General features: G+C 39.8%; 1 long non-coding RNA gene, 1 other non-coding gene and 1 pseudogene across 3 annotated transcripts in view; 1 reads left to right on the top strand and 2 right to left on the bottom strand.

Moving 5' to 3' along the window:
• Positions 1–7,428: 7,428 nt before the first annotated feature.
• On the bottom strand, positions 7,429–7,494 carry LOC115938150 (small nucleolar RNA SNORD58). Its single transcript, XR_004073346.1, has one exon. It is a non-coding gene; the product is annotated as a small nucleolar RNA SNORD58 (small nucleolar RNA).
• Positions 7,495–13,923: 6,429 nt separating this feature from the next.
• LOC145721319 (uncharacterized) overlaps positions 13,924–25,637 on the top strand; it is a 101,744-nt gene continuing 90,030 nt past the window's right edge. For both annotated transcript variants that reach the window (XR_014144991.1, XR_014144993.1), the window contains exons 1-2: positions 13,924–14,021; positions 14,847–14,995. This is a non-coding gene — a long non-coding RNA (uncharacterized LOC145721319). The remainder of the gene's footprint in view (positions 14,022–14,846; positions 14,996–25,637) is intronic.
• On the bottom strand, positions 17,525–17,916 carry LOC102742843 (small ribosomal subunit protein eS25 pseudogene; annotated as a pseudogene).

Here is a 25,637-nt window from a genome sequence, read left to right as displayed (position 1 = left end):
AGAGGATGAGGATAGGAAGGCTTTCTGTGTCTTTTGAATATTTCACAAGTGTCTATACTTTAGTAATTAAAGCTCTTTTTAAATTTTTTTCTGATGTGAATTAATGTTGTATGCCCATTAGGTGTGTGTATTGAAATGGACCCAAAAATATAATCTGAGGAAAATCTTGGCCCTACATTTTCTAGTCTACCTCTATGCAAAAGTTTGGTAGCCTTCTATTTTGGCATACTGGTTAGATGCTTTCCTTTCATAAAGGGTATCAATTCTATGTTGGTTATGCTTAATTACATCATAGAACTTCTACAGAACTTCTACACTTCAGAGTCTTCTCAGAAAATATAACCTTGAATTACCTGGTGTTGAATTATTAGCAAAAATTTAGTTTTAAAAATAATGTTCAGGAAGAATGGCCTAATGGGAATGAACCCCTTCTCTACACATTCTAAATTTTGTCATTTTGGAGACAGATCCTTGGAGAGATTTCTTGGGTCACATTGTCTCAACACCCCTCTCCCTCATGACATGGCCCTTTTCTGACCTACATTTTATAATTTTGCCTTGAGTATACACTGAGGTGCTTTAACAAACAACCACATTACCTCCATCATTGTACATACTGTAGGACTGTTATTGAGAACATTGTCTAGACATCACAACAATATAGAAAAAGCTGTGCTTCTTCCTGAGCATCTGGTCCTCTTTTATCTTACACTATTTACACTACGAATCTTGTGGTAGCTTTGTTTTCCCTTGGCCACTAGGAAACACTAAGCCAAATTTGTGTGCTTCCCAGTGCCTATACAGAAGTTCATGGATGAATTTTAGTGCCTGGATATTATGTATTGTACTATATTACACATTACATTACATTAATTTTAAACCTTAGGTATTATATTTTTCTACCATTTAACTTTCCCTTTGACCCCTTTCCTCATTTATGTTAGTATATTTTTATTATATTGTATTTATTTCTATAAAGGATTCCAAAGCTCGTCCCCCTTCTTTTGTTGAGTAAAGGGTAGTGAGGGATCCACTTTCCCTTTGGAGCATGTAATGTGCTAAAACTCTCATGATTCAAGCTAGGATTCCAAAGTCTTCTACAAGGTTTCTGGTTATACCATATTAATGCCAGTGTTCTCAACATTAACATCAGACCCTGTTGTCATAATTCTAGAGTGACCATGAGAGTCACAGACCCCTGTGAAGTCAATATTGTCTAGATCAAACTATTGTGTTTTGGTTAGTGAAAAAAAAGTCATAAGCCTTATAATCTAGAAGTGAAAAAAGGCACTTATCATATAATCCCACAAATGTCATTACAGGTCATGAACAGGTTTTGGGAGCATGTGATGTGGGATCAGAACTTGTCTTGGGAGTCAGGGAAGACTTGTTTGAATTGATATCTGCAGGACAGCGAGGAGTTTGGGAAGAGGAGAAGGAGAGGCAGAAGCATTTTGGGAAGTGAGAACAGAATGTGCAAAAGCCATGGGGCAGAGTAGCACAGTGCAATGGAGGAACTGAAAGAAGAACCATGTGGCTAAATGCAAACATTTGTGGGACAGTGGTGTTAGCTGAGGCTACAGCAGTATGCAAGTGCAACCTACTAAACCACTGAACAGTTTTAAATGACTAACTGCGTGAGCTATGATAAATGATCTAAATTTTCTAAGCCTGTTTCCTTGGCTGTAGAAAACGGATCTTTAAGTGCATGGTGATGCTGAGCTACCTACCAAGCTACCGTTAAAAAGTTACAGGGGATTTAAGCTAAACTTTCTCTAGGGGTCAGCATACTGGAAATTTCCATTTGCCCAAGAGACAAGCCATCTATTTTTAAGAAAGGCCTTTGGGGAGATTTTTTTGTTTTTTGTCTTTTAACCAAATTATGCACTGTGAAAGAACAGTCTCACATGGAAATAGTCTTGTGATGTATGGCCAAGAGAGAACAGTGTATGCCCCACCCCCTTCAGGTACCAAAGCTTTTCCTTAACAGATTTGTTGATGTTCACAGAAAACTCCCAATATGCAAAACACTTTCAGATATGTTATTTTGTTTAATCCATACAAGAAGCCTATGACTTAAGTATCATTTTTCACCTTTCAGGGATGAGAAAACTAGTGACCAGAGAGATTAGGTAACTTACCCAAAAACATACAGCTAGAAAATTATAGAGCTGGAATTCAAACTCAGGTAGTCTGATCCAAACCCACAAAACTATCACTCACCACAGAGACCTCAACAAAACTGGATGTGGTGCAGAGTTGCCTGTCAGACCTTGTAGTGACAATGAGGAGGGAAAGGAAAAACTGGATCCACCAGTCCTCATTCCATGAACCTCATGTAAAAGAAATCTTATCTCCCGAGGAAATGCCCTCAACTTCTGCTATCAACCCCCATGAGATAAGTCATGTCCAGAAAGTCACTTATCCATCAAAGTAGTTTCCCTACCTCTTATCTGCAAGGTATATGTTCTAAGACCCCCAGTGGATACCAGGGATAGTACCAAACCCTATATATACTATCTTTTTTCCTATACACACCCACCTATGATAAAGTTTAATATATAAATTAGGCACAGTAAGATATTAATGATGACAATAATAAAATAAAACAATTGTAACAATATACTGTGATAAAAGTTATATGGATGTGGTCTCTCTCTCAAAATAGCTTATTGTACTATATATCACCCTCCTTCTTAGGACGTTGTGAGATGATTAAATGTCCATGTGATGAGATGAAGTGAGGTGAATGACAAAGGCGCTGTGATGTAGTGTTCGGCTACTTTGACTTTCTGAGAATACATCAGAAAAGGATTATCTACTTCTGGACTGTGGTTGACCATGGTAACTGAAACTGTGGGAAGTGAAACCACATATGAGGGGGACTGGTCCCCCAGCTTAAAAGAAGGAAATGAAATAGATAAACCCTTCTGCCAATGAAGATAAAAGATTCTGTTTCTCCAGTTGGCCTTGACAGGGAGTGGGTTCTGCAAGACCTGTACTTTATAAAGAGGAGGGAAATGTCACCAGACTTCCATATCTGTAGAACTTGGCTAGCATTCTCTAAAGAGGGAGAATATAACATGGTCCCAGCTGTCAATGCTTCTGTTTTAATAAGAAAACTACCTTTGGAACAAAATCAGACCAACACTGGGATAGAGTAGGATGTCTCAGACATGAGTTCTAACTTGGTGTAGGATTATTAAGAAGCAAGCTCTACAATCCTGATGAGTCAATGGACAGGATCTATTTTCAGTTCTCAACTTGTCCTAAGATGCTGTAAATCTCTTGCCAAGACTTGAATCAGTGTAGCATCTGTGAGAACCAATTAAGAATGCCACATCACCTAGGAAGAGAGCAACAGAGTGCTGTGAATTCTTATTTGGATAAAAGTGTCCGAAAGCGAAGAATATTAGCCAGCTATCTAGTCATGCAGTCAAATCTTGTGTTAACAAAAGGAAAAAAGGAGGACCTGCTCTGGTTGGCCCCATTCCATCTTCCCTGAGCAACTAGATTTCCTTTTCCCTACTTCTCCTGACAGTACCAAGCTGGATACCGTTTGGCTGGAGAATCAAGGTTTCCTTATTGACTTCTTTGTCTAGGTGCTTGGCTCTGTTATCCAGACCTCTTGCATAGGCTGTGCTCTTACCTCCTGATCACCTTTTTGCTCACCGAGTTCCTATCTGCCTGGCTTTTTGGCATTCCTGTTTCTTAAAGCATTCTTTTGGGATTTCTGGTCAATTTGGTGTTCCTGCCTGATTTCTGGCACACTCTGAATTCCACCTGTCTTTGATTCTTAGATACTGATTTTTCCTGTCCTTTGGTTTCTGTGTACTTCTCGACTTCTGTTTTTCTATGCCTGCTTGCCCACTGCCTAGCAGATATCCACCTCCAGTTTCCCTTACCTGTTTGATTTTTTTTAACCTGTTTTTGCAAAGCACCACCATTGTTCACAATTCCAGAACTGACATTTTTCGAGCTTTAGGTGGAACAAGCAAGAGGAAATACCCTTTTGGAAAAAGGAAATGCAGGATTGGAGCGGAGGGTTACTAGCCTCCTTTAGATCTGAATCTCAGGAAGGCAGTAATAGGGAACATAAAGTTAAAAAGATCTGGATTCAAAAGAAAGATATTTGTTGTTGGTAATACAGGCAATAAAATAATAATCATCTAAGAAGAATTTAAAATGAGAACCCTGAGAGATCATTGATTCTTAATAATATTCTATTTTTCACGTCAAGAAAATTTTGTTCCTTTGAACTAAATGCTTTTAGCTTATTACCAAATTTTGAACATGTGAATTTAGATATTTTTAATGGGTAAATATCTTCACATTCATAAACACTTATAATAATGTATTTTTAGGGTACCAAATTTGAAACTAGTGTTTAATTTCAAATCTAATTGAATTGTGCTATTTTCATAAGGATATACAGGCTCCTTTTGAAAAGTTTAATTTTAGGGCACCTGGGTGGCTCAGTTTAAGTGACTGCCTTCAGTTCAGGTCATGATCCCAGAGGCCTGGGATCAAGACCCACTTTGGGCTCCTTGCTCGGTGGGGAGTCTGCTTCTCCCTCTACTCCTCCCTCCTACTTGTGCATGTGCTCTCTCTCTCTCTCTCAATAAAATCTTTAAAAAAAAGTTTAAATTTAGGTTGTAGGAATTTAAAAGAATTCTTTTTTTATTTTATTAAAAGAATTAATTCTTAAGGTACACATGTAGCAAGCCATTCCATATCATCAATATATTTTTCTTATTAATAAAGGGGCAGGGGTGCCTGGGTGGCTCAGTTTGTTAGGTGTCTGCCTTCGGCTCAGGTCATGATCCCAGAGTCCCAGGATCAAGCCCTGCATGGGACTCCCTGCTCAGTGGGGAGTCGGCTTCTCCCTCTACCCCTCACCCTGCTCTTGTGCTCTCTCTCTCTCTCTCTCAAATAAATAAATAAATAAATAAAATCTTTAAAAAAAATAAAGTGGCAACTCACTCTTATCCCATCAAAAATTATAAATTAATTATGTGACTCTAGAATTTTACCATTGGAATTTTTCTTGGAATCAGAAAAACAAAGCCAGTCATTTCTATATTTTCCAGAATAGTATAACCTTTATTTTATTTTATTTTATTTTATTTTAAAGATTTTATTTATTTATTTGACAGAGAGAGACAGAATGAGAGGGGGAACACAAGCAGGGGGAGTGGGAGAGGGAGAAGCAGGCTTCTCGCTGAGCGGGGAGCCCGATGCGGAGCTCGATCCCAGGACCCTGGGATCATGACCTGAGCCTAAGGCAGATGCTTAACGACTGAGCCACCCAGGCGCCCCCCTTGTTTTATTTTAAAGTGAACCAAGCAAAGCAGCAGAAATATGTAGGGAGTCAGATATCCTGTGGTACAGTTCTGGCTGTGCAGCTTCATAGCATGGGCTTGGGCAAATTAGCCAACATCTCCTTACCCGAGAAAGGTTTTTAACTGATTCCAGCCCCACAGTCTACGACCTAGGGTCAAGTCATCCTTGTACTGGTTTCACCTTGATAATATCCTAGACTTTAACTCTCTTCATGTGTCCCTACTCTTACAATTAAACCTTTCCCTTGGTCTCTATTCCACAATTTATCTTCCAGTTGTCTGCCCAGCACAGCCATCACCTCCAGGTTTGGAGCCCTGCCCTTTACACAGGTTGTGGTTATAGAACCTGACAATCTGCCTTACCACCTCCGGTCTGCTGGTCTGAATCCCAGAGAACTATCTCCCTCTGAGCTATTTGATTTTGTGTCAACTTGACTATGTGTTCGACTGCTGCCTTGGGCCACCCACTGACAAATGCCTTTATGAACTATGGCCTGATACCTTGAAATATTTTGAATACCTATTAATATGTCAGTAATCCCAAGTTCCAATCCTATCCCAGTGGATATGTTCAAGACTGGTTCGCTTCCCTTCTCTGTTATCAGTGGGCCATACCCAGCCTACTCCCAAGATGGCAGATATGTGATTCTATATAGTATGATCCTATAGCATCAAGAAATTGTTAAACTGTGTTTATTATAATTTGTTTAATAAGACAGGGACATAGGTGACATAGTTCAAAAAGATTTCTGTTAATGTAACAATGGTCAAAATTTTTACAAGAGTTGGTACTGGTACTAGTTGGTACTAAGGGACTAGTTTTGTTTACTAAGAAAATTAATTTGTGGGGGTACCTGATTGGCTCAGTCAGTTAAGTGGGTGACTCTTGATTTCAGCTCAGGTCATGATCTCAAGGTGTGGTATCAAGCCCCATTTCAGGCTCTGTGCTCAGCAGGGAGGCTGTTTGAGATTCTCTCTCTCCCTCTACCTCCCCTTCTGCTCCTCCCCCACTAAAATAAATGAATCTTAAAAAAAAGGAAAATTAATTTGTGTGGAAAAGCTCATTCCCCTAAAACTCAAAGATGGATTTTTACCTAAAGCTTTTAGGGAAGGTTGGTTAAAGATGTTGGTGCTCCATGAATTTGTTCAATAACAAATTTCACAGGAATGGTTGTAAATTTGTCTATTTACCCAATTATGCTTTTGAAGTGAAAAACTCCTTTTATTGTTTTTTTCACTTAAAAAAAAAGTGATTGCCCATGGTTTTCCAGCATGGCATTTTAGGCATCTATGTGTGTGTAGTACTTACCCTGCGTGAGGTATTATGCTAAGAACTTTATAACATACAGCTTAATTTAATTGTCACACAGGTTTACTGACCTACTACTAAAGATGAAATTAAGGCATGGAGATTTTAAGTAACTTGCCCAAGGAGGTCACACAGCGAGAAAGTGGCGGAACCAGACAAACAAAAATCTATCTGTCTCCAGATAAACACTGAAGAAAATGAGAGAGAGAGAAAAAAAAAAAAAAAGAACTTGGAAAGAGATAAGGAATATGCTCCACAAGAAATCTGGACCCTTATTACATCTTCTGAATTGGTTGGTTCGGACTGGATTTTACTGGGGGCAATCAGTGAGGAAACATCTGGGTCTCCTAAGATCTCTGCTGTCATCTGAGAGAATTGGATGTTCCCTAGATTTGGATGGTTATTCCTGTGCTCAAGAGAACTGGGAAATATTTAGGGTTGGTCTTCAGAGGGAAGACCACACTACAAATCACCCTAATAAGCAGGGCTCTGGGAGTGTGCTATCAGGTCACCTCTTGCTGAAGTCTCTATGCAATTTCCCCCTTCTGTAGAGAGCATGGCATATCCTTATACACAAAATAGGGAAACCAGATTGTAGAATGCTATTTGAATGTTATGACATTGACAGTTATTCTATAGGAGACCCTGAGACTATTGCCAGAGGCTGAAAATATTCTGTCTCAGGACAAGTTGATATCCTGCTGAAGACCACAACCCACCATAACAAAGTAAACCCTTCAATAACTTCCATGTGACAAGTTTTTTTTTCTTCCAGCAGCTGCTCAGAGAATAGTTGTTTTCATGATTAATCCAAAGGTGTTCTAAGAAATGCCATCATCACAGGCATGTGACAAGTTTTATATGATAATTTCTGACATGCTTGCTATAGTCATCGTGAATTCTCAATAGAAGTCTTTCAGTGCCATGTTTTCATTGGGGGAATTTCAATTTCCAGAATTACAGTGTTATGCCTCAAGTCAGATGAAATCTTAGCATCAAATTATTATAGGCTGTTTATTTTCTTGAGGAACTGTTCCAAAAAACCCACAATATTTCTTCAGGGAATGTACCAATAAGAATGAACAATGGAATATAGATTGTCATTCATAATTCTGTTTCAGATCTTGAATGTTGCTTTTAAGTTAAAACATCTTTAAAACCTATTCTGTTTTTGTATTTTTTGTCCTCCTGGCAGCCTCATTTATTCATTCATCCTTTCAGCAAATGTTTATGGATTATCTTCTATATGCCAGGTGCTGTGCTAGGTATTAAGGACACAATAATGAATTAGAATTTACTGTCAAATTCTAATCATTCCTTTAAATTAAATTAAATATTAAAAAACCAGACACAAAATGCCTGCCCTACTTCCTTTTAAATTTCTTGTGTTCTATACTCCTAACATCATTTTATAAATATTTTGGACACAATAGATTCATAATATTTGGTGGTGATATCAGCAATTAGAGAATCATTGTATTTTTAAAAATCAATATTCAATTTGCCTTTTCATAGAAGATAAATATGTGCCTTATCTCTCATTTTAGTTTCCTTCTTTCCTTCCTTTCTATTAATTTTTTTTATTTTAATGCCCTGTCTCTCATTTTAGTCTTATGTTCTCATGACTAAGTCACAACAGACTTCATTTTTCCCTGGGGTGCAAATTCAGTCACCACCTTGCCTTACCATTCTAGTGGATGGTGGTGACTGAATTTGTACCCCAGGACACAGTGTAAATAATTTGTCTATTCTGTTCTCTGGGGAATTTCACATAAACCAGGGGTTCTTTTTTAATTGAATCACTAGTTCAGAGCCTAATCTCCCTTCTATTCTCTCCACTAGTCCCTTTCCTGCTTCCCATTTTGAAGCTTCAAAGAAACTCCTGATTGTGTCTACTTTCCCAAATCACTCACAAGGAGGTTAACTCAGAGGTCACAAATTCAGATGCCTGTAGGCAGCCTGGAAAGAGATATAAGTGCTGGGGGCTGAGGCAGAAACATTAGGGAGTGAGGGGGGTAACTGTGGCAAACTGTAGAGCACAGGCCCAGAAAAGAGGAGGATGCTGTACTCAGACGCCAACTCATTGTTGTTGAGTGAATGAAACAGTGAGTTAGCTGATCATCCAATTTTCACAAGAGTCAGAAATCTGGATCTTTATGTGAAATGTCCCAATCTGTAAATGTTGAACCACCCAAACAAAACATGCCTGCCTAGGACTGCCATTTGCAACCTTGGCTCTTATTGGTATTGAATCCAAAAAACTAAAAGCACCATAGGTTTTTGAAACGTCCTTGAAGAATGTGAGTTGAATTGGTGACCCAACCCCACACTTAAGGTAAAAGGTAAAGGAAGAGTTCTTATCAGGGGTGTGATTTGATATTGGTCTAATTAGTACATTTTCATTAATCTAATCAGTACACTGCCATTCTACAGTTTTTAAAACTGTAATAAAGCAATTCATCTTTTATGTAAGATAAGGGGGGATGAAATATATATTCAACTCAAAATACATATTCAATTTTGTTTTTATTTATAAAGGAACACTGGCACTGGAAGAATACATTAAAAATTAATGAGTGATTGTCTTTGTAGGGTAGGGATAAGGTAGAAAGGCATGAGTGTGGGAAAAAGACTCCTCAATCTACACTTTTAAGTTAGTTTCTCTTTTTGAAACAGATGAGAGTATTATGTATTCAAAAATAAAATTTTTAAAATGAAAGTAAACGGCATTAACATGCCAAATTATTTTTTTATTGCAGGGAAGTATGACAGGTTGAAAAATAAATTAGAATCTGTAAAAATATATAACAGGACAAAATTCTATAAGGGAAATGGAATTATAAAAGTTAAAGAAGAAGAAAAAGGAATAATGTTTCAATTAGGATAGCTGAAGAAATAATTTTTTAATTTACTCTTTAAATGGTATCAAACTGCTGTGGTATTTATAGCCCACTGAACATACTTAAGACTTGTGTGGCTCTTATTTTTAAATGCCAATATTTACAGTGTAATATTGAAATTGCTTCCTTTACAATTGTTTTATTTTATGATAAAAATTTTGGACACTGATATAAAAATGAGAAGGGGATAGATGTATTTTTCAAAGCTCTTTTGAGGTTATATAAACAAAAGAGTTCAAAGATTACTGATCTTGATTTTCCTATACAGTTGATCCTTGAATTACATGGGGGCTAGGAGTGCCAACACCGCCACCATGTAGTCGAAAATCTGTGCATAACTTTTGACTCTCCAAAAACTTAAAAGCCCACTACTGACTGGAAGCCTTACTGATAACATAAATAGTTGATTAACACATATTTTATATGTTATATGTATTACATACTATATTCTTACAATAAGCTAGAGAAAGGAAACATTCCACTGGACTTGGAGGTGGGATAGGAATCCTCCTTGCTGTTCATTGCTTCTTTCAGGCTGTTCTTCTTCTCTCTTTTCTAATTTCTCCCCCTGCCCAGTATTTGCTTTGCTTTGTTTTTTAACTCATGTCCCCTGATGTTGTCACCCTCCTCATTGTGGTAGTCACCTACTCACTCATATATCACTCTGCCTTATTTTTCAAGGACTTTATCTTTTGGCTACTGGCATCCTCTCTAGCACCTTTCCTAATTCTAAGTCTTGTTTTCAATATATACTAGATAATCCTTATGATACTCTCCTTGAGTCTCTTCCAATGACACTGTATTCCACACTCCTTAGGCACTCACTGCCATTGTTGCATTCCACTCTAGACTGCATCACTTCTCCATAATCTTGTTTTCATGCATCCCACTCTAATAGCCATATTGCTGTGGTCACTCTGCAGAAGTAGGATGGACTCCTCTACCTCAGATTTGGTTTGGATGTCGATACTGATGATGCCACACACGTACCAAGAGAGTATGAAAAGTTGTATGGGGCACCTGGCTGGGTCAGTCGGTGGAGCGTGTAGCTCTTGGTTTCAGGGTTGTGAGTTTGAGCCCCATGTTGGGTATAGAGATTACTTAAAAATAAAATCTTAAAAAAATTTTTATTACTCACAAAAAGCAGCTCTCTGTGGAGAGCAGAGCAGGCTCGTAAGCTGGTACAAATGTGGTCTAAGGGAGCAGAGAAAGGAGACTGTCTTAGGGTTTTATGGTGATAGAGGGGTAGGACCAGGGTGAAGGTTCCCTCGAGTGGGCTGGGTCTTGCATGGTTTGTACTTTCCACCAGCACCAAAAGAGTCATCTTATCAATTTTCCTGGGTGTGCGGCACAGGGAAAAGAGAAGAGGTGGAGCTTGAAAGCTGTCAATGAATATTTTAAAAATGGAGTCAGACTCTTTATTATCTATCTATCTTTCCAGCTAATTCCCTTTTATTCTCTGACTCCTACAGTCCCTCAAAAACTTGCAATTCATTGATCCTACCACCTTTTCTCTGTCCTTAATCTCTCCATATTCATTCTTCCCTCATCCTAAACTCCATGGAGAATCATAATCTCTCCCTTAGTTATATTCTCAACTTCCTTGCTGAAACCTGATTAAAAAGAATTCTAAGTCTATTCTGAGCCTGCATCCTGGTAGCCAATTATTAGTGGACAAAAAAAGGCACCACCACACTGACTTATCTCAGTTAAATTCATGACCATGAACTCAAGTGGGTCCTTATGGCACTCAGTAAGCATATGATTTTTCCCTAGTCCATTCATCTTCCCATTCTCCTAGATAACTACTTCACACCTTTTCTCTCCTCAAAGCTCAGTTACTCTTCTTCACTTCTCTATTGATGACCTTACTTCCTTTGCCTCTGAGAAAACGGAAATGATCAGAAGAGAACTTCACAGACTCCCACTACCCCTCCTACACACTTGCTTGCCTGTTCCCATAGAAGAGCCTGTGCTCCTGTCTACAGAAGATCCTTTCGCTTGTGTGCTAGATTCCAAACTCTTTGCCACTCACTGACACTGCTCTAGCAATTTTCTCTTCTTGATCCTACATTAATTTTTCATCTTCCAGATCTTTTCCAGATCATTCTCATCAAAAACAAGTATTTTTCCCAATTTGTCACTCTGCTGTGGACTCCACTTCCACCACCAGTTACTGCTCATTTTTGGGCTCCCCTTTGTCAAGAACTTCTCAAAAGAATTGTGTGTATTAGACATCCTAATTCCCTCCTCCCATTTTTTCTTAAACCCACACAGATCAAATTTTCTCCCATTGCTCCACTGAAGTGTTACCAATAGCCTCCATGGTACTAGATCCAAAGGTTAGTTCTCAGTCCTTACTCACATATAAGCATTCACTGCTCCTTGATACACTATCTTCACCTGGCTTCCAGGCACCTCTCTCTTGGTTTTCCTCCTTCACTGGCTGCTCCTTCTCAGTCTCCTTTGCTAGCTTCATCCTTGGTTCTCTCCTATTTACATTCACTCCTTTGGTGATCTTGTCCAGTCTCATGGCTGTAAATATCATCTAAATGTTAGTATTTCTCAAATATCTCTAGCTTGAGCCACTATCTTTAACACCAGACTCAAATATACAACTACCTATTCAAGATCTTCACTTGGATTTCTAATAGATCTCAAATGTCACATGTCCAAATTGAACTCCTGATCTTTCTCTTCAAACCTACACCACCTGTAGTGCCCCTCATCTCCACTGATTTTTATATCCCATATCAGCTTTATTACCCTATTTGATTTCATTTGCTACATTTATTATTTATTGCCTGTTACCCCACCCCGAAAACGTAATATTCACAAGGGTTGAGATTTCTGTTTTGTTCAGGTTTATAACCCAACCAACTAGAACAATGTCCCGGTGTTCAATTAGTATTTATTGGATTAATGAATGAATGAATGAAACAGGTAGCATCCATTCTTAGCTAACTCAAGAAATTACTGTTCTCTTAACGCAAACTGAAAATCAATGAAAAATGGATTTATCTGCAAGCAATCCCACACACCCTGGTTTAAAACATCTGTGTCTGTATGTGGGTTGGGGGAGGGGCAGGTGCAAAGTTTTTTGGTTTTTTTTGTTTTTTTCCTCCAGAAATGCAAAGCACCAGAACGAGGTTTAGGTAAAAACCACAATGACTGAGTAAAGATTTGCTTCTGGAGAAAACACTGCTCAGAGCAACAGGCCAGAATGAGTTCTAACTGGCTACCCAAACTGTGTTGGCATCACGTGAAAAGGTAGTATGTGGGGTAAAAAGAAGCAAAAACGCATCTTCCTTCATTACGCATCTCTCGCGTCTCTCTCATCAACAGCTGTTCTCCCACTAGGGTGGCTCTTTTTTCCCTTATTTGGACTTCACTGTCAAAAGAAAGACACCACACCCTTCGTTATGTAGCCTTCACTGAGTAGCTATGCCACGTCCCAGGTCTCCTATCTTCAGGACTGCATTTAATTCAGTACTATTTTTCTTTTTTTCTTTTGAGTCAGGGCTCCTGGGTGGGGCCAGGAAAACTCTGAAGATGTTTGAGAACAATACAAACTTAAAGTCTGAATTTTTTAAAAAGTACATTTAAAAAAGTTTAAGGCCGTTAAGAGAAGAAATGGCTTTGGGGGGCACTCTCAGTTCAGCGGAGAGGAGCCCTGTCTGCGTTCGCTCCGCCACAAAGCGCAGAGCCCAGTCCTCAGGAGCTGCGCCCCTAGGTCTTTCGGGCTGCGGCAGACGCCCCCTGCCCCGGCCGCACCCCCCGCCGCGCGCGAGGGAGAACGAGCCCGTCACCATGCAAGGAACCCCAAGCTTCCCTTAAATTTCCATGCAGCCCGCCCAGACACGTCCCGACTGAAGGAGCACAGTCCAAAGGGAACGTCAGTCCTAGCTGGAGGAGTAGCGGGGTTGGCGGGAGGCGCAGCGGAAGCAGCGCTGGGAGCCGGGAGCCGACCGCCAGGTCCGCAAGGTCCGAAGAGTCGGCGCTCCGGCCCGCGCGGTACACACCCTGCTCGACCCGCCCCTCCCCGCGTGGGGCGTGCAACACCCGGCCTTCCACCGCGCCCTCTGCCTCCTCCGCACGCCTCCCCTTTAAGCGCGAGGCGCAGTTGGATTTGTGTCGGCCGAGGCAAGGCGCGACTCCCCTTTATGGCGGAGTCGGCAGCAGCGACTCTCACTGCCGCGGCGGCCGGGCGAGCGGAGCAGGAGGCCGAGCCTCGGGCAGCCGGCCGCCGTCACCGCAGCGGGGCCGGGGGGAGCGCGGCACACGCCGCGGCGGGGGCGGAGGAGTGGGCGGGCCCGGGCGGGCTGGGGGCGGGGAAGAGGGGGAAGGCGGGGAGCCGGGTCGCCAGCGCTCGGGTACGCCTCTGACTGCGGCGCGGCGGGGCGATGTGTGATTACCATGGCGAGGAGTCTCTGTCCGGGGGCCTGGCTAAGGAAACCCTATTACCTCCAGGTAGGCCGGCGGCGAGCCCGCCGGGCGCCCTCCCTCGCCGCGCGGGACTCGCCCGCCTCCCTCTTCCCTCCCTGGGTCGGCGCCCGCTCGAAACCCGCTGCCCCCTGCCGTCCGGCACCTGGCGGCGCGCCCTCCCCGGCAGCCCCGGCGCCGCAGACCCTACGGCGGCGCTGCCCGCGCCCCCCAACGGCTGCCCCGGCGCCTCTCGCGCCCTAGTCGCCGGGCTCCGGGGCCCGGGTCTTCTCGCCCGGGCTCGCCCTGGCTCCCCTAGCATCCCGAGAGCCCCGAGACGTGACCCGGGTGCGACCCTACGCCCCTAATAGTTGAGACTCTTTAGCCTGGGCTCAGGACGTGCGCCGGCTGCTCCCTGGTCTGGCGCTCTCCTCCCCCTCCCCTCTGGGCCCCGCAGGTCGGTTTTTCACGACTCTGTGTCTTCGGTCGGTGGTAGGAGAGGTGGTGTGTCATTCCACCATATTTTAGAAAATTATGGCAATTTGTCACATCAGTGTTTCCCCAAATCCCCGAGAAGCGACGTGTGTCTAGTGCTGAGCCCCTTGGTTCGGTCTTTCCATCACACTCGTGATTTAAATAGGAGGTAGGACTCAGAAGCCCGAAAGAGGCGGATGGGTGTTTGTTTCTAAAAGGAAACGGGACAGTGTCTGGTGCCGATCTCAAATACCCCAGCAATGCAAACGTAATTCTCAGTCATGTCATGTGTACTGTTCGCGTGTTAATCTTTCATGATTTCCCCGTTCCACCCTCTGTGCCGCTGCCGGTCTGTGTCTTCGAACCCTACTACTGCCTTCATGTATTGTCGGTCACCAGGGGGACCTAGTAGACACCGTGAGTAGCTGAGTGCAAATACATCACCCCAGTGGAAAAACAACTACAAATCAATGCCTCGCGTGGGTCAGCAGTGTTGTCTGCCTTCAGAGGACAGTATTCCTTTTACTGCTTACATTAAAAGGCTGAAGGTATTGATAGACTATTTGGGCATGTGAATTCATGCTCAGCTGGCGCTTTTATAAATTATTTTAAAAGTTGAAAAGAAGCCATCATGGGGCAAGTAAATCTTTCATTCTTGTTTGGAAATTGCATATGTAAATTGTTACCCTGCAGTGAATGATGTACTGCAAATTGGAAGCATGATTTGACAACCCATGATATAAAGAGTACAGGAGAAAACCTGAACGCCCTGAGTCCTTGTAGCAGCTCCAAGAGTAGTAATTATGCTTGAGTAACAGTAGAGTAACCTAGTGTAGAATTCAACCCAGGCCATATACCTCTTTGTAACCCTCTATGTGAACAAAAAAAAATCTTTCCAGACTCTCTCCCCAAAATAAGTTTATTGGGATATTTAAAATGTTTTTTGCTAAAACTAGGTATTTTAATTTTTTAGATTTTGTGGCAGACTTTATTTTAGACTTTGATTAGTTTGTCTCTAAATGTTCTCCAAAAATGTGGCTGTGACATGTTTTGGCACCATAGCTCAAGAGCATTCAGATTGGCTGAATTAAGATTAGTTTTACAAATAGTTTATGTTTCCATTAATGGCAGACATTTGGCAGTTCTGCCTTTCTGAATGTGCACATCATTATCTTTTACTAAATTAAGGTGAACTTGGATTTTAACCATTTCAAAAGGATTTGGGAGCATAGTGATATTTTAGTAGGCTACTTCTATATAAAATAATGATTAAATAGAAACATTAATTCTAGTATTATATTTGAGATAAATAAAATTTGGGAACCCAGGGGACTTGTGTCTTAATGTCTTAGTATTAGTACTTATTCTCTTTATGAATTTTCTTGTTAGTTGTCCCTCGCTATACTATTTCAATTTACCCAGTTTAAAAAAAAACAAAACATTGCTTAAGTGTCACCTTTTTCTGTTCCCTATTGTCTAAATGCCTCACCTTCTGCTTTTTAGAATTCCTCTACTACTAGGTGCTTCAACCTTGAAATTGTTTTGGGCAAAGTCAAAATATTTCCACCTGAGACTGTCATACAGCTACTCAAGTTTCTTAGCCACTGAAGATTGAATTAATATATACAGTACTCCCTTTCCTCTTTTATTGTTTTATTTTTCCTGAGACTAAAATCATGTTCTTTTAGGAACAGCATGAGGCCTGAGAACAGAGCTGAGCTTTGTTCACTTGTGCTTCTGTTTCATCATGACCTTGAAAAAGTTTCCTAACTTTTTTAGTTCCATAGTTTCCATATCATAAAATGGAGATTATAGTTATTAACTGAGTACATCACATGTGTAAAGTGAGGACAAGCTAGATGAAGTTAAATCTGTTTTGTGACATTTTTACTACACTTTAAATAGAAAAGCATGTCAATTTAAATGGTAGGTACATATAGGTAAATATGTTGAATTCCTTCATCCAAAGGTTCCTGGCTTCCCCCCCCATTTTATTTATTGAGCATTTATTGATATTGACCCAGGTGCACAATGGGGACTTATCATATTGACTAAGTCATTTACTTAATATTTGTTGGAGGCCTGTCACATGCCAGAAACTTTGTGAGGTAGTAGCAATTCTACTAGAGCTAAGCAAACATCTTTGTAATCCTCATGGAGCTTAAAGTCTAGTTAGAGACAATCATTAAATAATCTCAAAAATGTATAATGACAACAGTAAGTGCGATGAAGGAAAACGGAAGAAGCAAAAGACTACCTGTGAGGAAGAGAACAGTTTCTTGCTCTTTTAAAACCATTTTACTATAGAAATTTTTATACATACATAAGGCAGGAAAGAATAATGAACTCTCACATACCTATCACCTGCCCTCAACAATTACCAGTATTTTGTTTCATTTCTCCTCCCATTGTCCTCCTTCCAACTGAAGTGGGGTTTTTTTTTGGATTTTTTTTTTAATTTTTAATTCTAGTATAGTTAACATACAGTGTTATATTGGTTTCAGGTGTACAATATAGTAATACAATTCCATACATTACTCAGTGCTCATCATGATAAATGTACTCTTAATCCCATCACCTATTTCACCCATCCCCCTACCTGCCTCCCCTCTGGTAACCATCAATTTGTTCTCTATAGTTAAGAGTCTGGTTTTTGGATGGTCTCTTTTTTCCTTTGTTCATTTGTTTCTTAAATTCCATATATGGAATTTGTTTTTCTCTGACCAACTTAATTTCACTTAGCATTATACTCTCTAGTTCCATCCATGTTGTTGCAAATGGCAAGATGTCATTCCTTTTTATGGTGAATAATATATATATATATATATATATATATATATATATATATACATACATACACACACACACACACACACCACTTCTTCTTTATCCACTCATCTATCGATGGACACTTGGGCTGCTTCCATAATATAGGTATTGTAAATAGTGTTGCAGTAAACATAAGTGTGTGCATATCTTTTTGAATTAGTGTTTTCATATTCTTTGGATAAATTACCCAGGAGTGAAATTACTAGATGATAGGGTAATTCTGTTTTTAATTTTTAATTTAATAAAGTTTTATTTTTCAAAATGTACAGTTGGTGGGCTCTCTTCATGCATCTTCACCAGCAGCTGGGTCATCTCCACCCTTGGTATTTCTTGTGTAAATTACTTGAGTTCTGTGCTTTGAAACCAGTTTAATAAGTCCGCCCTGGCTAGGAACCTCGAATCTTCAGTTTCTCAGAGACAACAGCTGGGGTTATAAGCTAATAGCTGAGAACTTCCTTACAGAGTTTGTCATATGTCGCTTTGTCAAACAAGACCAGGTTATTGAGCCTGTGCCGAACTTTGCCTTTGGATCATTTCTTTTTAGTCTTACCCCCAGGTTTGTTCACTGGGTCTTTGTCTTTCTTGGTTGACTTTCTGGCATCTTTCTTCTTCTTGTCATCCTTGGGTGACATTGCAAAGCTCAGAGAACAACGGCCACCCCTGCAGCATCACTAAAAGACCAAAAGCTATTTTTAATTTTTTGAAGAATCTCCATACTGGTTTCCACAGTGGCTGCACCAGTTTGCATTCCTACCAACAGTGCAAGAGGGTTCCTTTTTCCCTACATCCTTCCCAACACTTGTTGTTTCTTGAGTTTTTGATTTTAGCCATTCTGACAGATGTGAGGCGATATCACATTGTGGTTTTGAGTTGCATTTCCCTGATGATGAGTGATGTTGAGCATCTTTCAATATGTCTGCTGGCCATCTATTTGTCTTCTTTGGAGAAATGTCTATTCATGTCTTTTGTCCATGTTAAAATTGGATTATTTGTTTTTTGGGTGTTGAGTTTTGTAAGTTCTTTATGTATTTTGGATACTAACCCTTTATCAAATATGTCATTTGCAAATACTCTCTCACATTCAGTAGGTTGCCTTTTAGCTTTGTGGATTGTTTCCTGTGCTGTGCAGAAGTTTTTATTTTGATATAGTCCCAATAGTTTATTTTTGCTTTTGTTTCCCTTGCCTCAGGAGACATATCTAGAAATATGTTGCTACAGCCGATGTCAGAGAAGTTACTGCCTGTGCTCTCTTCTAGGATTTTTATGGTTTTAGGTCTCACATTTAGGTCCTTAATCTATTTTAAATTTATGTTTGTGTATGGTGTAAGAAAGTGGTCCAGTTTCATTCTTTTTCATGTTGGTGTCCACTTTTCCCAGAACCATTTGTTGAAGAGACTGTCTTTTTCCCATTGCCTCCTTTGTCGAAGATTAATTGACCATATAATCATGCTCTCTGAGCTCTCTGTTCTGTTTCGTTGATTTATGTGTCTATTTTTGTGCCAGTACCATACTGTTTTGATAGCTACAGCTTTGTAGTGTATCTTGAAATCTGAGATTGTGATACCTCCAGTTTTGTTCTTTTTCAAGATTGCTTTGGCTATTCAGGGTTTTTTGTGGCTCCATACAAATTTTAAGATTATTTGTTCTAGTTCTGTGAAAAATGTTGTTGGCATTTTGTTAGGGATTGTGTTAAATCTGTAATTTGCTTTGGGTAGTGGACATTTTCATAATACTTGTTCTTCCAACAAACTAAAGTATTTTGAAACAAATCTCAGATATCACATCATTCCATCCAAATACCTTATTATGCATTTCTAACAGATAAGGATATTTTTAGACATAATCACAATACAGTTATCATACCTAACAAATTTGATAACAGCTCCTTATTTTTCTCTGCCCTCCTTCTGGATATGCATTACCCTGAGAGGACTGACTAAATATGCTATGGTGTGGGCTTACTGTGATTCAAGAGGGTCTCTCGGCAAAAACAAAATAAAACAAAAAACTACCCCCTCACCAGCTTGTTCATGCTGGAAAGTGTTCATCTAGGGAAACTAATTCTCATTTTGTGTTTTGGGAGAATGTCTTAGAAAATAAATGTCTGGTTTAAGTAACATTTTCATGTAAATGTATTATTTTATTTAGAATGAAGATGCATTAGTTAACAGGTGTAAAAGATCCTGCTTTGTTTTGGGGATAGGGGATGGAGTGAAGAGTACAGAAGGAATTGGATTTCAAAGATGGAGGGGAGGGATGAAGGGCCCAGCAAGAAGAGATGGAGGTTGCAGAAACCAGCTTTATATAGTTGTAATTTTATTGTTTGTCTTCAACTGGGTGAAGTCAAAAAACAGTTATGTCCTGAAGTGTTGAGGCCTCAGGGCTTGCAAGTTCTTTTCCTCCTACAATTTACAGGGGAAGAAAATGTTAAGCAGTTGACTTAATTATAAAGGACTTTCAATCCCGGTGTTTTTATTGATCCAGATAACACTGTGGTAATTGATAATGCTTCTAGAGAACTATAGCATTATGCAATTAATGATATATTTTCAGCTATAATATGGATTAAATAGGCATTTATGGGCTAGTGTGGGGGCCTAATCACTGTTTAAAGCTTTGTTTATATAACAAAAGAGATTCTATGGCTTGTGAAGAAGAATTGTGTGGTATATCCACATAGTAGAATATTATTCAGCAAAAAAGAGGAATGAAGAACTGATGTATACAGTAACATGGATGAAACTTGAAAATATTAAACACATGAAAGAAGCCAGCTGTAAAATACCACATACTGTATAGTTCCATTTATATGAAATCTCCAGAAAAGGCAATTCTATAAAGACAGAAATTGGATTAGTTGTTGCCTAGGGCTGGGAGGGTTGGGGGGAAATGGATATGAGGTTTATTTTGGGGTAATAGGAATGTTTTAAAACTGAGACTGGTGATGGTTGTACTCTATGAATATAGTAAGAACCATCGAATTGCATACTTTAAATGAATAGAATGTATGGTTTGTGAATCATATCTCAATAAAGCTGTGAAAAAAAAAAAAAGGAACTGAGTTTATCTCATTGATGTGGTCCATTTCTCTGACCCTGTTGCAGATTCGACCAATGCCAGCTTTTTGATGCAGGGAGTACTTCTTCTAGAGAAGTGGTGCAGGTGTACTGTTTGTCTGTGGGGCCTCTCTGTCGGCCAGGAGGGTTTGCGACCTGCAAACACTTACCTGAGCAACCAGCTTCTCATGGCCAGGCATCATTCTCAGAGCATACTAACTTAGAGTTCCATCCTTCCCAGCCACTTTGTTGAAACCTTACCTGAGAAACAGTGCTTCCTGGGCTGGCTAACCGTTGTATCACATTGAGTAGAGTCCTGCATCAGAGATCGGAAACTGTGGGTGTATTAACCCGTTCAGACCATTTTCAGGCAGTGTTTTTCTTCCACACACCATTATGATACTACTTGTGGGCTGCTGGGTGTAGTGACCCAGAATGACACCTGCGTGTATCTATTTTTAGCAGTGTGTTTTCTACAAATTAGGATCTACTTTGTTTAGGGTTTACTCAAGTCTGAGTAACTGACTGATAACACAGCCCTATAATTCCTTGGTTTTAGTTTAGAATACCTTCTTCCTTCTCACTATCATTAAGTTCTGGAAGAATGAAAGTGAAGACAATTTAGAGCGATTCTCTGTATTTAGATTATACACATTTTCCATTCTAGTCATTCTGTCTGCATGCCCTGTTGCATTGAAGAAGCTGCTGCAATTATAATGGAATTTGAAGTTTGAGATATGTGGGTACTTCTAAAGGTTTTTAAGCTCTTTAGATTGCTAAAGTTTTATATTTCTTGAGGCATCTTCTTAAAAATGACTAACAGTTTCAATTATGTGTTCAGTAGGTCTGTCATGAAGGAATGGATAGATAGCATGTTCTAATTAGGGTGTGGGCTCTTGTTTAACATTTCTGATACCAGGCTCTTTGGCTTATATTAGTACTGTTTTTCAAACATGACTGCTGTAGATGGTTTGCTTCTTTATGGCTTAGTGTGGCTATTTTGTGGGATTTAATGCCAGATGGGGTTACTGATCTAGATTAACTGGAAGTAAGTGATGATGTTGACAAATACGGTACTAAGAGTGTTATGGCTTCTTGCCCATTTTCAGCCTCCAGGATTATTTTAAATCTAAAGATAATTAGAGCAGGTGGTGGTTCCCTATTCCTGAAAGGCTATAGGTGGTGTGGTTCTCATCATGTTTGTTAGACCTGCTGTTCAGAGCTAAATTTTTGTCTTTGCCTGAAACTAAATCTCTAAAACTATGATTAGCTTCCTGAGACTGGTCAGTATATTGAGAGCATATGCATTCCATAATGTCTTAAATTCAAGCATAAAATTATAATGTAGCCATTTATATTACCATTAGTTGCTTTTTGCTTTTTACCTCTGTTAGGAACTCAAACAAATGACGAATTCTCAGACAAACTGCATCCTCACCATACTTTCAGGTTGTAGCATACAGTAACAGTGTTGGTTTCTTCATTGTCATCTTTCCAGTGCTGCCCTGGTTTTCATTTTGATGGGTTATAGAGTTGTTTTGTATTCTCTGTAGTTCGTTCGTTCTTTCTTTCTTTCTTTTTCCTTCCTTCCTTCCTTCCTTCCTTCCTTCCTTCCTTCCTTCCTTCCTTCCTTCCTTCCTTCCTTCCTTCCTTCTGCAGTTAGTCACATTTTAATATTTCCATTTTTTTAAAGATTTATTTATTTAAGATAGAGTGAGTGTGCATGCAGGGTGCGGGGAGGGGGGGAGCAGTGGGCAGAAGGAAAGGGAGAGAGAGTCCCAAGCGGACTCTGTGCTGAGTGTGGAGCCCGACAAGGGGCTGAATCTCATGACCCTGAGATCATGACCTGAGCTGAAACCAAGAGTCAGGCGCTCAACCGACTGCCACCCAGGTACCCCAATGTTTTAATTTCTTGAAATTGCTTTGAAACAATACTGTACCATTCTGTTAAATACTATATTTTTACATCATTTGGTTGAAAAGCTTAATGTCTCACATTTTTAACGTATTTCTAGACATTCAGATATTTTGCGAATAATTTTTTAAAAATTTTAATCTACAAAGTATATGAATTTAGAAAAACTAGGATATTGTAATGTGAACATATTTGAAAAAAACCCCAAAATATTAGTAGATGAATTTTTCTTTAGAAATAAGTATTTCTTTTGGCAGGGGGAGTTGACTGAATATTTCATGAAATTAAATTGTTATCTTTTTAATTTTTTAATTTTTATTTTTTTGAAGATTTTATTTATTTAACAGAGAGAGAGAGACAGAGATAGTGAGAGAGAGCATGAGCAGGTAGGAGAGGGAGAAGCAGGCTCTCTGCCGAGCAGGGAGCCCAATGTGGGGCCTGATCCCAGGACTCTGGGATCATGATCTGAGCCAAAGGCAGAGGCTCAACCTACTGAGCCACACAGGCACCCCAATAATTATCTTTTTTAGATGTGATTCTGATATTGTGGTTATTTTTTTTCTTTTGTTTTGTTTTTTATTGTGACTCCAAACATATAAAATTCATGATCTTACCATTTTTAAGTGTATGGTACGTTAGTGTTAATATATGTACATTGTTGGGGTGCCTGGGTGGCTCATTCGGTTAAGCGTCTGCCTTTAGCTCAGGTCATGATCCCAGGGTCCTAGGACTGAGCCCTGCATCAGGTTCCCTGCTCAGCGGGGAGCCTGCTTCTCCCTCTCCAACTCCCGTTCGTGCTCTCTGTTGCTATCTCTGTCTCTCTCTCTCAAAGAAATAAAAAAACGTATATATATATATGTATATATACACACACACACATTGTTGGCAACAGCTGTCTGGAACTTTTTCATCTTGCAAAACTGAAACTCTGTGTTTATTAAACAGCAGCTCCCCATTTCCCCCTCCTTGCCAGCTTGGTAACCACATTCTACTTTCTGTTTCTATGAGTTTGACTTCTTTAGATATCTCATATAAGTAGAATCATACAGTATTTGTTTTTTGTGACTGACTTATTTCACTTAGCATGATGCCCTCAAGATTCATCCATCTTGTACCATATGACAAGATTTCCTTCTTTCTAAAGGCTGAATAATATTCTATTGTATGTGTATACCATGCTCTCCTTATCCATTCATCAGTCACTGGACATTTAGGTTGCTTCCACCTCTTGGCTATTGTGACTAATGCTGCAGTGAACATGGGAATGCTAATATCTCTTTGAGATCCTGCTTGCAATTATTTTGGACATATACCCAAAAGCGAGATTGCTAAATCATTGGGTAATTCTGTTTTTAGTTTTTTGAGGAAACTCCATACTGTTTTTTTTTTTTTTTAAGATTTTATTTATTTATTTGACAGAGAGAGACACAGCGAGAGAGGGAACACAAGCAGGGGGAGTGAGAGAGGGAGAAGCAGGCTTCCCGCCGAGCGGGGAGCCCGATGCGGGGCTCGATCCCAGGACCCGGGGATCATGACCTGAGCCGAAGGCAGACGCTCAACGACTGAGCCACCCAGGCGCCCCCTCCATACTGTTTTTTATTGTGGCTGTACCATTTACATTTCCACCAGCAGTGCATAAGGGCTCTCTCTCCTTGCCAGCACTTGTTCTTTTCTGTTTTGTTTATTTATTTATTTATTTTGATAGTGGCCATACTAATAGGTGTGAGGTGGTATCTCACTGTGTTGTTGTTGTCAGTTTTTGTTTTGTTTTGTTTCTTTGAAGATTTTATTTATTTGAGAGAGAGGGAGAAGCAGATTCTCTGCTGAGCAGAGAGCTGCACGCAGGGCTTGATCCCAGAACCTTGAGGTTATGACCCGAGCTGAAGGCAGATGCTTAACCAACTGAGCCACACAGGTTCCCCTCTCACTGTGGTTTTGATTTGCATTTCCCTGATGATGAGTGATGCTGAGCATCTTTTTATGAGCTTGTTGGCCATTTTCATGTCTTCTTTGGAAAAAGTTCCTTCTTGATTTGTTTCAGATTGATGTCTTTTCAATAGGGTTATGGATTATTATAAACAGAGTTCCCCTTTCTGTCCTAAGAACTGAGTAATCATGTTTGAGGATATTCTTGCAAGAGAGATTTATAATATGCTAACAACCTTCTGAATTAATTACTGCATCCATTTCAGACCTGCATGGTGTCAGAGTCACAGACTTAGAGATCCTAGAGCTGGCACCACAAGTTTTACTGCCTGCCCCCAATTGCTTGAAAATTAGAGCTTGTTGTTTATATTAAATTTAAAATCTTTTTTAAAATTTATTTATTTATTTATTTGACAGACAGCGAGAGAGGGAACACAAGCAGGGGGGAGTGGGAGAGGGAGAAGCAGGCTTCCAGCTGAACAGAGAGCCTGATGTGGGGCTCAATCCCAGGACCCTGGGATCATGACCCGAGCTGAAGGCAGACGCCCAGTGACTGAGCCACCCAGGTGTCCCTTAATTTAAAATCTTGATCAACATGCCAACCTCTGTACCATTGATTAGATCCAGCTTTTGAATAAAAAGTGCTAAAGGACTTTTTTGAGATAATGGGGAAATTTGAAAATGGACTATACATTGGATAGCATTATTGTATCATTGTTAAATTGCGTTATTTAGGAGAGTGTCCTTATTTTTAGACGGTGTAAACTGAAATGTTTAGGGTAAAAAATACCATAGTGTTGATAATTTACTTATAAATAGTTCAGGAAAATTATTTGTATATGCATATATAAAGAGCAGGGTGTCTTAACCTCAGCACTATTGACATTTTGGGCTGGATAATTCCTTGTTGTGTGGGGCTCTGTTTTGTAGGATGGTTAGCAGCATCCCTGGCCTCTACCCACTAGATACTAGTAACACCCCCCAGTAGTGACAATCAAAATATGTCCAGACATTGCCATATGTTCTCTGGGAGGCAAAATTGTTCCTAGTTGAGGACCACTGATACAGAGAAGAAGAAAGCAGGAGAGGTAGAGATATTTATGTATGTTTAGAGAGAGAACGAGAGAGTAAGCAAATACAGGACAGTGTTAGCAATTGGTGAATATAGGTAAAGGGTATTTTTTTATACTATTCTTTTAAATTCTCTACAGATTTAAAGATTTTCAAAATAAAAGGTTGGGGGAAAATAAATCAGACTGGATTTCATAATAACTGACTATTACTGGAAGATGTGTGAATTCTGGCCAAAGTTACATTAAGGATCAAGAAAATGAGATTTGATAGAGCACATATCAAGTCAGTAATTAAAGAAAGTGTGTTCATTTTCCAGTGATCCTGGAACATTTTACCACAAATTTAGCAGCTTAGACCAATACCCATTTATAGCCTTATCTCACAGTTCTG

Source organism: Leptonychotes weddellii, chromosome 4 (genome assembly GCF_054177405.1).
Source record: "Leptonychotes weddellii isolate Sample4059 chromosome 4, ASM5417740v2, whole genome shotgun sequence".
Lineage (NCBI taxonomy): Eukaryota > Metazoa > Chordata > Mammalia > Carnivora > Phocidae > Leptonychotes > Leptonychotes weddellii.
The sequence above is the reverse complement of the archived record's forward strand: the minus strand, read 5'-3'. Positions and strand labels throughout refer to the sequence as shown.